At 43.5% G+C, this 13,491-nt stretch overlaps 1 protein-coding gene across 11 annotated transcripts in view; it reads right to left on the reverse strand.

Annotated features, from left to right (window-relative positions):
- LOC135904224 (uncharacterized) overlaps nt 1-13,491 on the reverse strand; it is a 107,277-nt gene that overhangs the window by 28,851 nt on the left and 64,935 nt on the right. For 5 of the 11 annotated variants that reach the window (XR_010565047.2, XR_010565046.2, XR_010565050.1 and 2 more), the window contains one exon: nt 3,533-3,632. The exons of 2 other annotated variants lie outside the window; for them this stretch is intronic. The gene's annotated coding sequence lies outside the window, so the exon portion shown is untranslated. Of the gene's footprint in view, nt 1-2,962; nt 3,491-3,532; nt 3,633-11,431; nt 11,586-13,491 lie in introns of those variants that run through there. 4 more of the 11 variants (XR_010565052.2, XR_010565049.2, XR_010565053.2 and 1 more) reach the window with 3 other exon arrangements.

Here is a 13,491-nt window from a genome sequence, read left to right on the forward strand (position 1 = left end):
TTCTTATACAAACATGCAGAAGCCAGTCGATATATCACTGTGCACCTAGGGTGCAAGCCAACTTATGTAATGCGTCGCTGACATGAATGACATTCGCAATCGCGAAATATTGTCACCGCAAAAATGGTTACGTTTCCTGAATCAGATACATGGAATAGCCAATCCCTCGGTTGAGCACTCGGCCTTAGCGCGATCGCGCTGCTGCTGTTAATCTAAGATGGTGCCAAGTTTGATGCTGTCATGTCGACGTTCCCTGCTGGATTGATGTCAACCCACATTGGAGGACTTAGTCTTCTTGTGCACCGAAATTCTTTTTGCGCACAGCCGGTGCCATAGTGATCTGTAATATGTAGTAAACAAACTTGTCCCTCTGACAAAAAATGGCTGTGGCTTAGGTAAGGTTAAGCCCAGGATGTGAAGCATACTAGCCTTTATTTTAGTTGTTGAACCACTGTTTAGCCTGGTGAACTGCTGTTGCTTGGCTATATTTGGTTCGGCTAGACGAAGAAACAACTCATGCATTACTGCTTCGCCTTCAAGAGTGGAACGCGACAGCGTTCCCATCGACCCGCCAAGGGGTGTAAGACAATGGGCTACAGGGCAGCGACTACGCGCCCCGCATTGGACGCGGTGAGCGTCGAGCAAAGCATCGTACTCGTGGCTCAGTGGTAGCGTCTCCGTCCCACACTCCGGAGACCCTGGTTCGATTCCCACCCAGCCCGTCTTGCAAGAGTTGAGCCAAAGCCACTTCTCCTCTGTCGTGACGTCACGGTGTCACGTGGTTTCAAGGCGACACCGCCGCGCCTGAGGAGCTGGGTTGAGCTCTCGTAATATGCTTCGCATAAAAAATGCGAATGGCACGGTGGACCTCCCTTTGATTAGCTTTTAAGAAAATAATGAGAAGCTTCTACTCGATCATTCTACTGATATCAGTAACCAGATTACGCTGTCTCGAACACTTTTTGTTTTGGTTTGTTTTCAGCCTTTATCTTTACACTTAATATTGTTCTTTTTTAGAATTTCTGTGGGACTTAAGCATTAATATTGCTTACCCGCCGTGGATGCTCAGTGGCTATGGTGTTGGGCTGCTGAGCACGAGCTCGCGCGATCGAATACCAGCCACGGCGGCCGCATTTCGATGGGGGAGAAATGCGAAAAACACCCGTGTACTAAGAATAAGGTGCACATTAAAGAACCCCAGGTGGTCGAAATTTCCGGAGCCCTCCACTACGGCGTGCCTCATATTCAGAAAGTGGTTTTGGCACGACAACCCCATAATTAAATTTTGTTTAGTTAATATTGCTTTGCGTGTAGACTGCGAAAAACTGCGAAGATATTTTTCCGTATTGAGGCGCCACTTGAAGCGCGCATTTATGATGCCAAAGCGCCAAATGGCCAACTTAGCAAAAAAGGCGGCCTCTGTCACATGCAGCAACGAAATGACAGGTAAATTCCAATTGGCTACGACGCCATGTCACGATAACGCCTCGCCGTGGTCGACACAGGTTGAAAGCAAACACCCGCTGTAGCTGGGGCTCCGCAGGAGTTGCATGAGGACAGAGGGCCTCCCCGCGATGCCACGTCACCCTCAATCTCGAAAGCATGTGTTATCAGCTCGTTTCTCGCGCGCACGAACTCTCTCTTGCATTCTCTGCGCCTGCCTTTTAACTGCGCTTCGCTAAGGCCAAATAATTGCACGCCAAGCGTCTCAAGCAAATCGCTTGCTCGCGACGGATTCCTAACTCGAAGGAGCGCTCAGCGGCGTTCAATTGGACATATGTGCTTTCGCATTGAAAACTCATAAGTGCATTGATTTTTTCGCGAGGTTTTTAACAAAGGGCCTTGATTAAAGGAAGCAGACTCATTCTGGTACGCAGGAATACTTACGTTACAGTACACAATCGAAAAAAACTGAAAGTGTCTCAGCATCATGTTGCAAACAATGAATGGCATATTCACCTTGTTTTATTTTCCACTGTGCATATGCAACATGCCTTTGTCTTAGCAGAACACACTCTGGTCTATCAGTCGTACTATAATGAGGTATTTGTTTACCCATATACTACAAGACAGTGGTTTCTGCGTTTCAGAGGCCTCTACCACAGTGTACGTTAGAGCATTTTCAAACACGTATGATGGAATCAGAAGCTTTTTTAGCCCTTATTGATATGTATGATGATTATATTTATGTTTTATGAAATTTTTGGAAGGCAGACGTTATTTTCTCGAGAGATCGAGACACATATTCAACTGATTATAAAAATCAGCTAATTACTTTTTGAATTAATTACTATACGGCACATATTGCAATTTAGGAATTGTACCCGGTGACTCTGCAAGGCTTACTTATTTGGAACAAATTGCCAGAGTGACGCCAGTTTTGAGAAATGCGCCATGAAACTTGCCATAGAAATGCAGTGTTGTTCCACTTACTTCTTTAAAAAAAGGCCCTTTTACGCATTTAAGCACAAAGGTAACTGGTAATCCAGTGTATTTTGTTCTACACCTTGGGAAATATAATCTTGAAACTGGTCTTATCCTGGACAATCATTATAAGTGGATAGGTTTTGCGATCTCACCGGCTGCAATTCGTAAATTTCAATATGTCCTATAAGGAAATTGAGCAAGATTTTGTGGTCTTTTTTATTTACTGAATATGTACTTAAATTTCTCATGCTAGTGATGGCCGCCTCTAGTCTACGCCAACGACAAGAATTTTGCTACCTGCCACTACCACAATTTCGAACAAGTTCATAGCGCTTAATACTGATCACCCTGTATAACCGTGTGACGGTGCTGAACACTAGAGTGTGCGTTATGAGCTCTGTTTATAACCTGCCCTAGTTTGAACACTGCCTCGTCTTTCCCAGTTATTGCGAAATTTGTAACTAATGTACCCACAAAATACACGTTGGACGTGGCGACCATGAAGGCTTAACCGGAACAGGTTCCAGCGCGGCGCGTCAGCATTGCATTCGCGATCTAGCTTAGGAGCATGCACCTTTTTCGCTGTAGAAAGAGCAAAACATTGCCCGTCCCCTGCACAGAGGGCGAAACTTATGCCTCAGTGGCAGTAGCAAACAATAGTCTTGCATCATCATATGTGTACAATAGAGCCGCCCTTTGCAGTAATGGTTCGAGCACAGCTTTCTTAGCCAGAATAAAACGTAGTGTTCCTTTACTTGCTACTGCTGAATGTGGTAAATGTGTAGCCACCTTAGTCAACAATTTAAGTTACAATTTATTCGTCGCTTTTTTGCTGTTATTTTTGTCATGTCTACATGGTCTTCGCTGTCTTCTGCGTAACCAGCTTATCCTCGTTGGGCAAATGTGCACTAGATTGCATTGCTTTTAGACCCAATATCTCGGCCGGATAATTGCAGCGGCAGTATTGTGTTGATGAAACGAATGTCCAGGAAATTTACTAATTTTTTTGAAAAATTGCATTCTTGAGGTAATGAACAGATTTCGCTGCCCATTTTTCGTTGATCTGAAAAGCAATAGCCGTCTATTATTGCGTGCTGCTTCTTACCTCATAGCGCAGAGGGCTACTATAAGCACATACGCTGGCAAGCAGTTCATATTAGTAATCTCTCCGTATGTGCTCGCTGGTGAATGAAGCGCTTCTGAAACTGAAATATTGAAGTAAAAATTATGTAGCTTTGTATTCGTCTCAAAAACTGCGGAACTGCGCAGTGTAAAGTACAAGGCAGTGAAATACAAGCAAAGCTGAACAATTAAAGAGGTAATAAATGCATCATATGAGGTAATGGAAGAAAGCATAGTTTGGGTTCTCTTAGAAAATGATATCGTTGAAGCAAACCGAAGCAGGATAAATTCTAAAGAGGCAAGTGCCGGCAAACAGTCTAGCGAATCGATGAAAAACATTGAGAACTGCCCTGTAATATAGGAGGACTAAGACAATTTATGAAAACCGAGCGCTAAAGAGGACAATTCAAATTCAAAACAGCATGTCGTTTCCAATGCTTCCGCTAATTAGCTCAACAAAACATTTACGTTGTTTATTTAGCGCACTTGCCTTCTTAGTGACAACGTAGAGGTTGTGGGTATTAAGAACTTGATATCGTATTAGTTTTCAGATCGCAGGTTATGCTCTCCCTCTACGAGATGCAGCTCGAGAAAGTTTCCCCGTTATTCTTTGCAAAACCTAAACTGGGCAAGTCAGGAGTGCACAAAAACACACACACGAAGCGTCAGCAGTTGAAGTGTTCTCCTGTCTCCCAGTCTATGCCACGCAATACAAAACATGTTTTCATTTGGACGTCGATAATGTGGTTTCTAATAAATCGCGTTTTTATCTTGAGTGCACTTTACATCATAATTTTCGGGATGCTTGGCCAGAACGTTCGGTATACCCGACATGTTTACACAGCGCAATAGTCAACCTTTAAAACCTCTTCTAGTAGTCTTGAATTGTTCGGATAACAACACTTTGGAATTGTGCATTTTATTTCATACGATTTATCTCACGTATACAATAGTGACAAAGTAGGCATATACAGTGTCGAAGTTGACAATAGTGGAGTGACAATAATTTCTATGACAATAATGTAATGACATTTACCCCCGTAACCATTAGTTATCGCAATAAGTGCCCAACCCATCGGCACCCTGTGATATCCTCGGTTGCAGCATTGTCATATACAAGTAACTCATTGGAAGCACTGTAATGGCACCACGAAAGCGTCCACATCCCAGCTCGTCCTTCCCAGTTTGAAACTCTCAAAGAAAAAAAAATTGCTTAAAAAATTCCTACTTTATTATTATTCAGTCATGTTTATTCTTTGATAATAAATGTATTATAAGAAAGTAGTATAAAAACTGCCGCGCGACCTCTTGTTCGTAGGCTGCCTAAACCTAGAGTAATAACAAGCACTAATTGCAGTTGCACATAAAAGAGAAAAGAAAACGTATGGAAGGCTGAAACTAATAATTAATTTAAAAAAACTGCAAGTGGTAATAAAATACTGTCAAACAGTGTCAACCAAGTCGCCACTTGGCCAAGTGAGGCGGTGCTTCCACAGCGGCGCGCCACTCCTGTTCGGCATCAACATCAGCAGCTGAGAAGCGCGTTGTACTAATGGTTTGAGAGGTCTTTCCAGGCATCAAGGCGAATATAAGCGCGTTACGGCAAGTAAGTACAATCAATCTTTCAGCGCGGATCACCGAGCCGTTACTGTGGCTTCTGCGGCTGCCACGGCCTGATAAAGCTGTTTATATGGCTTTCAAGTTGTTATTAACAAAAGGGATAAACCGACATATGGTTCTCGATTTTGGCACTCCGAATTGGGATACATCACTTCACAACTTCTAATCTGGCTACCCGGAGAATAGATTTATCGCATCGCCATGACAGACCAGGAAGCCTTCGCTGCTCTTGAGCAGCAAGTGCGAGAATTCGAGAAGTAGTTGCAGGCCCAGCAACATCAAATCCAGAGCCAACAACATCTACTCGTACCAGACGAGAGCAGCCTTCCGGGTGCTGCTCCGTGTGAATTAGGCCTAGCTCTCGGTCGTGTCGCCATCAAGCTAGGCCATGTCATGCACACTCGCCTGAAATGTGCTTGGCGCTGGTTGAGGTGCAGTTCTTCAATGCACGTATCACATCGGGCCTGACGTGATACGGCTACCTCATCGCCTACTAGGACATCATCTACGCCAACAATTTCCGGCCAATCTGCTGCAGCTCATCAGCGGCTGACCTTCACCGGCTCCTCAAGACTGAATTTATTCGTCGCCTATCGCTTTCGGAAGACCTGAAGGTGCGTCAGCTGCTCGCCCCCTGAAGGAACATGGTGACCGCAAACCATCGCAGTTCCTCAGTCACAAGCTCAGTCACGCCGCTAACACGCATATAGGACCACTTCCTCCTAACACTGTGGCTTCAAGAACTATAACCACACGTCCATACTATTCTATAAGTTAAGTATGGGCTACATCTCGACCAGCTTGCCGAGATCGCCGACCACATCGTGAATATGTTGTTCATTATGATATCTCTCCCTTCGGCCCGTCAACGAGTCACCGGACACATTCGAGTGGACACCGGACACCTCCTTCAATCTCAGTGAATATTGAGAGACCTACGACTCGCTCCGCATGCACATCCAACTGAGAAACTTGTGCTGTTTCCTTTGTCGGAATTTCGTCATCACGTGCGTCTCCGAGCGGGTTCTGGCTTCCAGGTATACTACGATATCCTACCAGACAGTCACAACTACTGCGTGATTGACGACACAGGAGGTCGCTCTTCACAAGGGCAGCGTACGAACACCGATTATCCCAGAAAAAAGTCAGTCGCCGTGGAATATGGTTTGCCCTAGTGCGTCCATTTGTACAGATTTACCCAGCTCCCATGTGCCAGAGGGCATCACCGTGAAGTGCGCAACAGCACTGTCCACTCCATTCAGACAATTGTCGGCCCTGCCGCTTCCTGCCACATCTATCACGTAGCTCCCAAATACTAGCTTATCATCCAAGCTGAGTTTGAATGGAAGTTGTACGTGGAAATCGTCCTTTGCTCGGAGGAAGTGTGGGTATCGCCGCTTCCCCTGCTACAAACGAACACGGTCAGCTGCAGGCTTTGCGGAGATTATCTTGTCCTCAATGTCCACACCATTACCGAAGGGACACACGCAGGATAGTGCACGCCGCACCTACGGGTGCCACGCCTCCTTCGTGCTTGTTCATGCCAAGGCCTACATGCAGGTGCCTGTAATCAAATTTCTTGCAATCTGTCAACGAAATGGTAAAGACAGCGATGGTCAGGTCAAATTGAAACTCATTTTCGAGTTTCCATTGATAAGTTTCCGTTTTCAAAACACGATACAAAATTTATAGTTCCTTGTTAATGAAATAATCCGCGGGCTCAACTACTGCTTCGTTTATAAACATTATAAACATAAACAGCGCTTGTGGTGTCTTCTTGTCTCGTCTCTTGTCAACATTTTGCGCTGTTACTAGCAGGATGGAAAACCAACAAGCCCAAGCTGCTATTCTAGCGAAGGATGAAGAATAACTTTCAGTCGTGAGTAAGTCGCTCGTGTCTCGTATTTCTTCTTCGTTCTTGTTATTAGTGGGGCTGTAAGGAATGATGTTGCAGATGTACCGACTCACGCAGCTAGCTATCGTACTACAGTTCGTGTATACAAGACATACTGGTATTGTCTCGGAATTCTGAGGACCCTAACAAGCGTTTTGTCCACTTCTCAGATGCTACGCTCACCACGGCTTACTCATCCAGGTACATAAGACCATGGCTGGTGCGCCCGGCGTCGCGTTCTGGTCTACCAAATCTCCACAAAAGGGACTCGCCCTCTGCCTGATCAAAAGTTGCCCTAGATGATTATCCGCCGCCTAACTTCGACAAGGGTCTTCGGTATTCATGAAATGTACGTGCGTCCTTTCTTGTTTTGCCAAAATTCTCGAGGTAAGGAATCGGTCACCTTGACGCCAACTTTCAAGCAAGCCTTCAAATACTGCAAAGCCCCTTCTTTGGTGCCACAGTCCTGTCCCATCGAGCACAACGACGTTCCCTTGGAACTTTTCACCAATGTATTCCGCACTGCTGCGGTAGTAGCCCTCACACAATGCATGAAAAAATTCTACGGCCCCCTGGTATTCTTGCCCAAGAAACTAGTTCTGCTGACATAAGTGCGACTTCTGAGCAGGCAAATTGACCGGCCTACTACAGAGAACTCTCACCATTTACGAGACACTTCAGCGTTACTACCTTGTAGCACAGCTCTGGTAATAACGATGCATTAGAACCTTGAAGCTCAGTACTCTACTATCTAATAAGACCGAAAACCTTTCTCTTACGCCTTCTTCTAAAGCACGATTAACTTTCGCCGATGTGGAAGAAGAACATGTCATTTATTGCCTAGTTTACCAATTAGATACTCTCCCGCATCCCAACACCCACATAAGTTGGTCACCCGTGACTAAGGAAGTCCTACCCAAGTTGCGAACAACTGACACCAATCTGGAGCCGCTGCTCCTGGGCAGCTCTTCACTCGACCTACATCTAGTAGGTCGAGTGAAGACCTGTCTTCACTTCATTGTCTACTTTGAGGTATCAACCGGAGAAGCGAGACCTATCGGGCCTTCATCACATCGCCGTGCACTGTTCAACCCGCTGCTAAACCTAAGGAATTCCGGCATCCGCGCTTCAGCGTACCCCGTGGGTTGCCGCTTCGTACAGGGTGATGGCCGTATCTCAGTACATAACCATATCTGCCCCTCTGTTCGTTAATGAACGAAAATAACTCGCAACATTATTTTGCCATTCATATCATTTGCTCAGCCTTCACGGCGCTTCCAACAGGTCGACGTAGATATATTTGGATCTTTTCTACAGCCTGACCTCGTCGTTACCCTCTCACTCACCTGCTCATTCACCTCATCAATCGTTTCACTTCATGACCTGAACTGCGGCCCCTAGAAAGGATCACCGCTGGAGACGTGGCATCCACATTCTTCGCTGGCTGGATATCCCGTTTCGGCACACTTGATTGCGGTACAAGCAACCAAGGATGGCAGTTCGGATCTCAACTCTTAAGGATGCTCGAACTGGCCATCCATGTTAAGCTAATGTGGACCAGGAGTAGCCACCCTTTACTAAAGAACATGTGACTCCCAATTCAAAGGAGCAACTGGAAGGACGAGGTTTGTTAGACCATCTCCGTTCTATCCAAGGTTCTCACCCCTCCATGATATACTCTGCACGCTATGTCTGATTTCAGCTGTACAAAATTACATATCTAAACCCCACGCTAACACTTCATCTAATAGATTTACACTGTGCAAAGAAATAACCGGCATTTCACATATTTATTCCAAGATGCATTAAAACACAGGAACACATAAGCTGCAGACATTTATAGAAGCTGGGGAAAAGGTGTGCTTTTACCAAGTGACTCATAAATCTGCCCTACTGAATTCTGTACTAGCCGTAACTGATAATAAAACAAGAGAAGGTTACATGCATAATGCAGTTAGGATAACGCACTTCAGTCTTTAGTATCCAGAATGTACCCGGCACAAATGTTGGGAGAGCTACTGTTTTTTATTGCACAAGCAGAAGCAACAAAGAATAAGAGGGCTGCAATATTTTGTTGGGTTCCAAGCCAGATCAGAATACGATGAATTGAAAGGGGAACTAAATATGCAGCTATGGCATCAATAATCCTGGTGAAAAAACTTAGATGCCAACAAAGGACTGCCCATGAAATTTTCTAGTAGCACTAAAGGAATACTGGCAGATAAAATGGCTAAACAATATAAGTACCAAGCTCCATGTGCTACAAACATCGCTTGGTGAAGAGCAGTCTCGCAGGCAGAAGAAGGCTTCATAGAAGTGGTGTTATGCTCGCTTCAAATGGACATGCACACCAGAGACTTTCGTCTATGTAAAGAACAATGAACTTGTTTTACGTGTAGAGGAATTTAGGTAAATTAATTTTTGACTTCTTGTCCTCAATCATAACAAAAACATAAATTGAATTTTAAACAATTTATTGAAAAATGACGGCATTTTACCCGCCACCTATAACTGAGTACCACCCTGAAATCCAATTTAGATGTCATAAAATTTTTAAATGGTACACAAATACTCCATCTCGAGTGATTGAAACACCACTTTCAATAACCTTTCTTAAGGCAATCTTCACTGACTGCTTCAGTTCTCCGCTGGATAGTGTCAGTTGCTTTTAAGCCCAAACCCGGCAAAACATCGAAAAAAAAATGTTCTGAAACTACAATATCAAGATGACTAAGTTTCACATGTGTTGCCCACAACAGGAGGACTAGTATATTAAGGTTCATAATGGATGCACGAACATCCTGAATTGCACATTTGGAAAAGTATAAATTTATGGTTTGTGGGCAGCCTTCCAGTTCGTTATCTTTTCGTAATTATACTAATAGTAGAATGCCTGTTCAGAAACCTAGTATGTCATTGAATTCGAGGAATGATGAATGTTTGATGACTTGGTTTTCACAGGGATATTTCTTTACGTATGTATTACGTATTAAGATTTCTTTGTGTAGTATGAAGATATCGGTTAAGCAGCCGACTTTTAAATTTACGATACACTTCCGCTTTCTAAAACATGCCATCAACGATCCTGCAGAAACATAGAGAAGAAACATGTTTTCTAGAGAGCTGTGCGCAGTATTTCTGCAAACTTTATAATGGGTTTAAAACTTCCAAGCTTAATTATTTCCTTGCAATATTATGAAGTCAGGCATAAATTCGTAGAATTTCTCAATTGGTTCGTAAATATTGCCAACATGATCGTAATTACGCTCCTCCCAGTACAGCAGCGTATTTTTTTAAGTTCCGGATCAATTTGGCAGGGTAACCTCGTATTGTCGTTTGGTTCGAAGCTTTGCCGGTAAACCGGGCTTGGGGGCTCCAAAGACGCAGAAAATAACAAGAAGGCGGAATTTCATAAGTTGGTTGAATATATTATTAGGCATTTAGGCACTAAAAATTAGGCACTTAAGATGCTCTTACTCCACAGTATTTGTCGTTAAGCTTTCGTGCAGAGGTTAATTAAATACTAGAAAACTAAATACGAAGCGCGCGATTGTCCGTACTGTCATCCAAGCCATATTTATTCCCAAGCTATCTATGAATTGCAGACGTTTGAAATTATCCATTGCTTAAGTGTATGTACAACAATGTTCCTAATCTATGCCGAACTAAATATAGCAGATTATTGGAGTGCAAACACTACTACGTTGATTCCGCAACCTTATGAGCACAAATGTGATGTTACTTCTTTACCGAGTAAGTATTATTGAGAAGAAGTGCACCCAGAGAAAAGCATGACACAAAATGCAATATTTAGATCAACAATTATACCCTCGTTTCATGCCTGTCTATCTTGCATAAACTGGCGTTGCACACATTTTCTCAGACGTGATATGCGATATCACGTACAAGGAAATCGCCTCAAAGAGTGCATTGGGGCCCCCTGCGGCAGAATCGGACATCGGACTGCAACTCTGACTAGCTGAGGGTCAATCCAACCATTGCTTGTTCATTTCTATTACCTTCTGTGTTTGAGTTTGCTCACCACGGCTACTGCTGCCTAATCGAATAAGGACGTTAAGTTGCACAACTCAAGTGTCGCTTTTACAGGGTTAGGAACAGTACCAGGGGTGCAAACAAGTCCACCTAAGCTACTATTAAAAACGAAGCTTTTGTTCCCTACCTGTGTCCTGGCGTATTGTGCCTTTGGGTTGGTTTGATACAGTGTAAAGTGGGCCGCCTCTACTAAGGCTAACAAGAAAAAGATTTATTTACCTTGGAGACGGCGTAATTAAAATTTACCCGATTCATTGACAGTGTAATAATAAAATTGGCTGAATACGGAGCTCATGCAATCAAATTGAGACTTACGTTTTATGAATAGTAAGTATACTGCTGTGTAGGAAAAGCCGGTGAAGTACCAAGCAGACCGCACTTCAGGAGAAATTTCTTTCCCGACGACTTGATATTACAAGTTAATCTCCTTTGCAAAACCGCGATGGCACCGCAATATATAGGTCGCTTAAAAGGCTGTTCAGGTATGAGCAAGCATTGCGGTTTGAAGAATCAACAGAGCAAAAATTACAGCTAAGCATTTGCGGCAGTTTGATGTATTAGCGCGCCTAACAAAACAATATTCTTTAGGTATTGTGCTTCGTGTTTCGTTTAGGTACTTTCGTGTTTTTTGCTACCGCAATAGTCTGTTCAATAGGTGTGAAAGCTCCGCAGTATTGCGAAACAAAACGATGTAAATGCAATGCAAATAGAAATTTTATTTGTGGTAAATACTTTCTTGTATTGTCATTTACACTTCCCACCCCTTAGAAATACCCTCCCGCCCCTAGACTGATCATGGCATTGTCTCGGTTCCCAAGCGACAAAAACATCCTTGACATGTCTCCGAGAAGTACATGCGGACTGGGAACATAGGTATTTTGAAAAACAAAGTCATCTGTTTTGAACCATTCCGGATTACCCCTTAAGCTGGTCTCGTTAACATGCATCATATCATACGAATTTAGCCAACGCAATATTTATTGTTATGATTGGTACAAATGATTACAGAAATCCCGACTACATACTTGTCAGTGTTACCATCATCTAAATTTACATCTCTACGTCTATATTGTTGTGCGCTTGTAAACAAGGAGTATGCCGTTGTACCAAACATTTTAAACCTGCGTAAGGTCTATATCGTTCTGATTGATCCAGTATTTAGACATAATATTGTGTATGGCTTTTTTTTTCATTTTTTGTCACCTATTTGCTAGCATGTTATCTGATATAGGTAACCGCTTTTGGTATAATTGTGCATGCCGCGATTTGCACTTCCGTTATAATTTAACGTTCAAATCTTTATTTCTGTTGCATAACGAGGTGGCACCTTTTCTTCAAGTCCTTCAGAACCCTAGCTTCATTGTTTCCACAGTTGTCCAATTGATTATTTATAAGCCAGGAAATTGTAATAATTATTCACCATACATACTAAGTCACCATCACACTCTTTGCAGAAGCACTCATAGAAACAGAAACCACTACACTAACTGTAACGTCATCTCAACTTCCCAAGAAACTTGTTTGTTGACGGCTAACATGACACCACGAAAATTGACAATGCTAGCCTTCAGATATTCTGTGTGAACTGTGACAAGTTAAATACAAATGCGCAAACAGCTATTTTGTCATGAGGCGGCTGTTGCTACTGACCTGCGGCAGCGAAGCGAAGTGTTTTGCATGGTTTCAACACCTTTAAAATTTGCATCTGCTGACTATTCGTACTGGGGCTTTGTGAAACAGCTGTTCATTTTTGTTCTATGCAAGTGCTGCGCAAAGCTATTGAAGTAATGCAAGAACTTTAACCCTTGGCTCTGATATGTTTTGGCAGTCCGTTTTCCCTATTGTTGCGTATCACAATAGAAGGTGACCCAACTTTTGAAAACGCTAACGCTTACGCTCTGCCAACGCAGTGTTTTCGCGACAACTTGTTTACGGTAGCTTCTTGCTCAACGCAAGAGACGTCACTTAGTGGTCCTCCATTGTACTTTTCATGTACTGTGTGCAGGGCACGTTCTTGCTCGTAGCTGCAAATGAAGCAACGAAAAGGGTTGCCATTCGAAAATAAGAATGTAAAAGTGCTTCAAAGTGAGTGACTTTTTTGGCGCATACCTTGCCCTGCGTATTGCCTAAGGGAGACAGAAACACCCGAAGCGGCAGCAACAGCTCTTCATCTCTGGAGATAGCATTACCCATGAGAGGGCAGGAGAGCCACTTACATTGAGACTCGAGATATTAGTTCTACTGGCATTCGAAAAATGACAAGCCATTGAAACTGCGATTGCCAAAATCTGCATATCGAGAAATTATGGACGCCAGCGGCGCATGTAGCGTACGCGAGCTGGCTAATGGTAACGGATTCAATGGAAACGCAGAGT

The sequence above is a fragment of the Dermacentor albipictus genome, chromosome 10 (genome assembly GCF_038994185.2).
Source record: "Dermacentor albipictus isolate Rhodes 1998 colony chromosome 10, USDA_Dalb.pri_finalv2, whole genome shotgun sequence".
Classification (NCBI taxonomy): Eukaryota; Metazoa; Arthropoda; class Arachnida; order Ixodida; family Ixodidae; genus Dermacentor; species Dermacentor albipictus.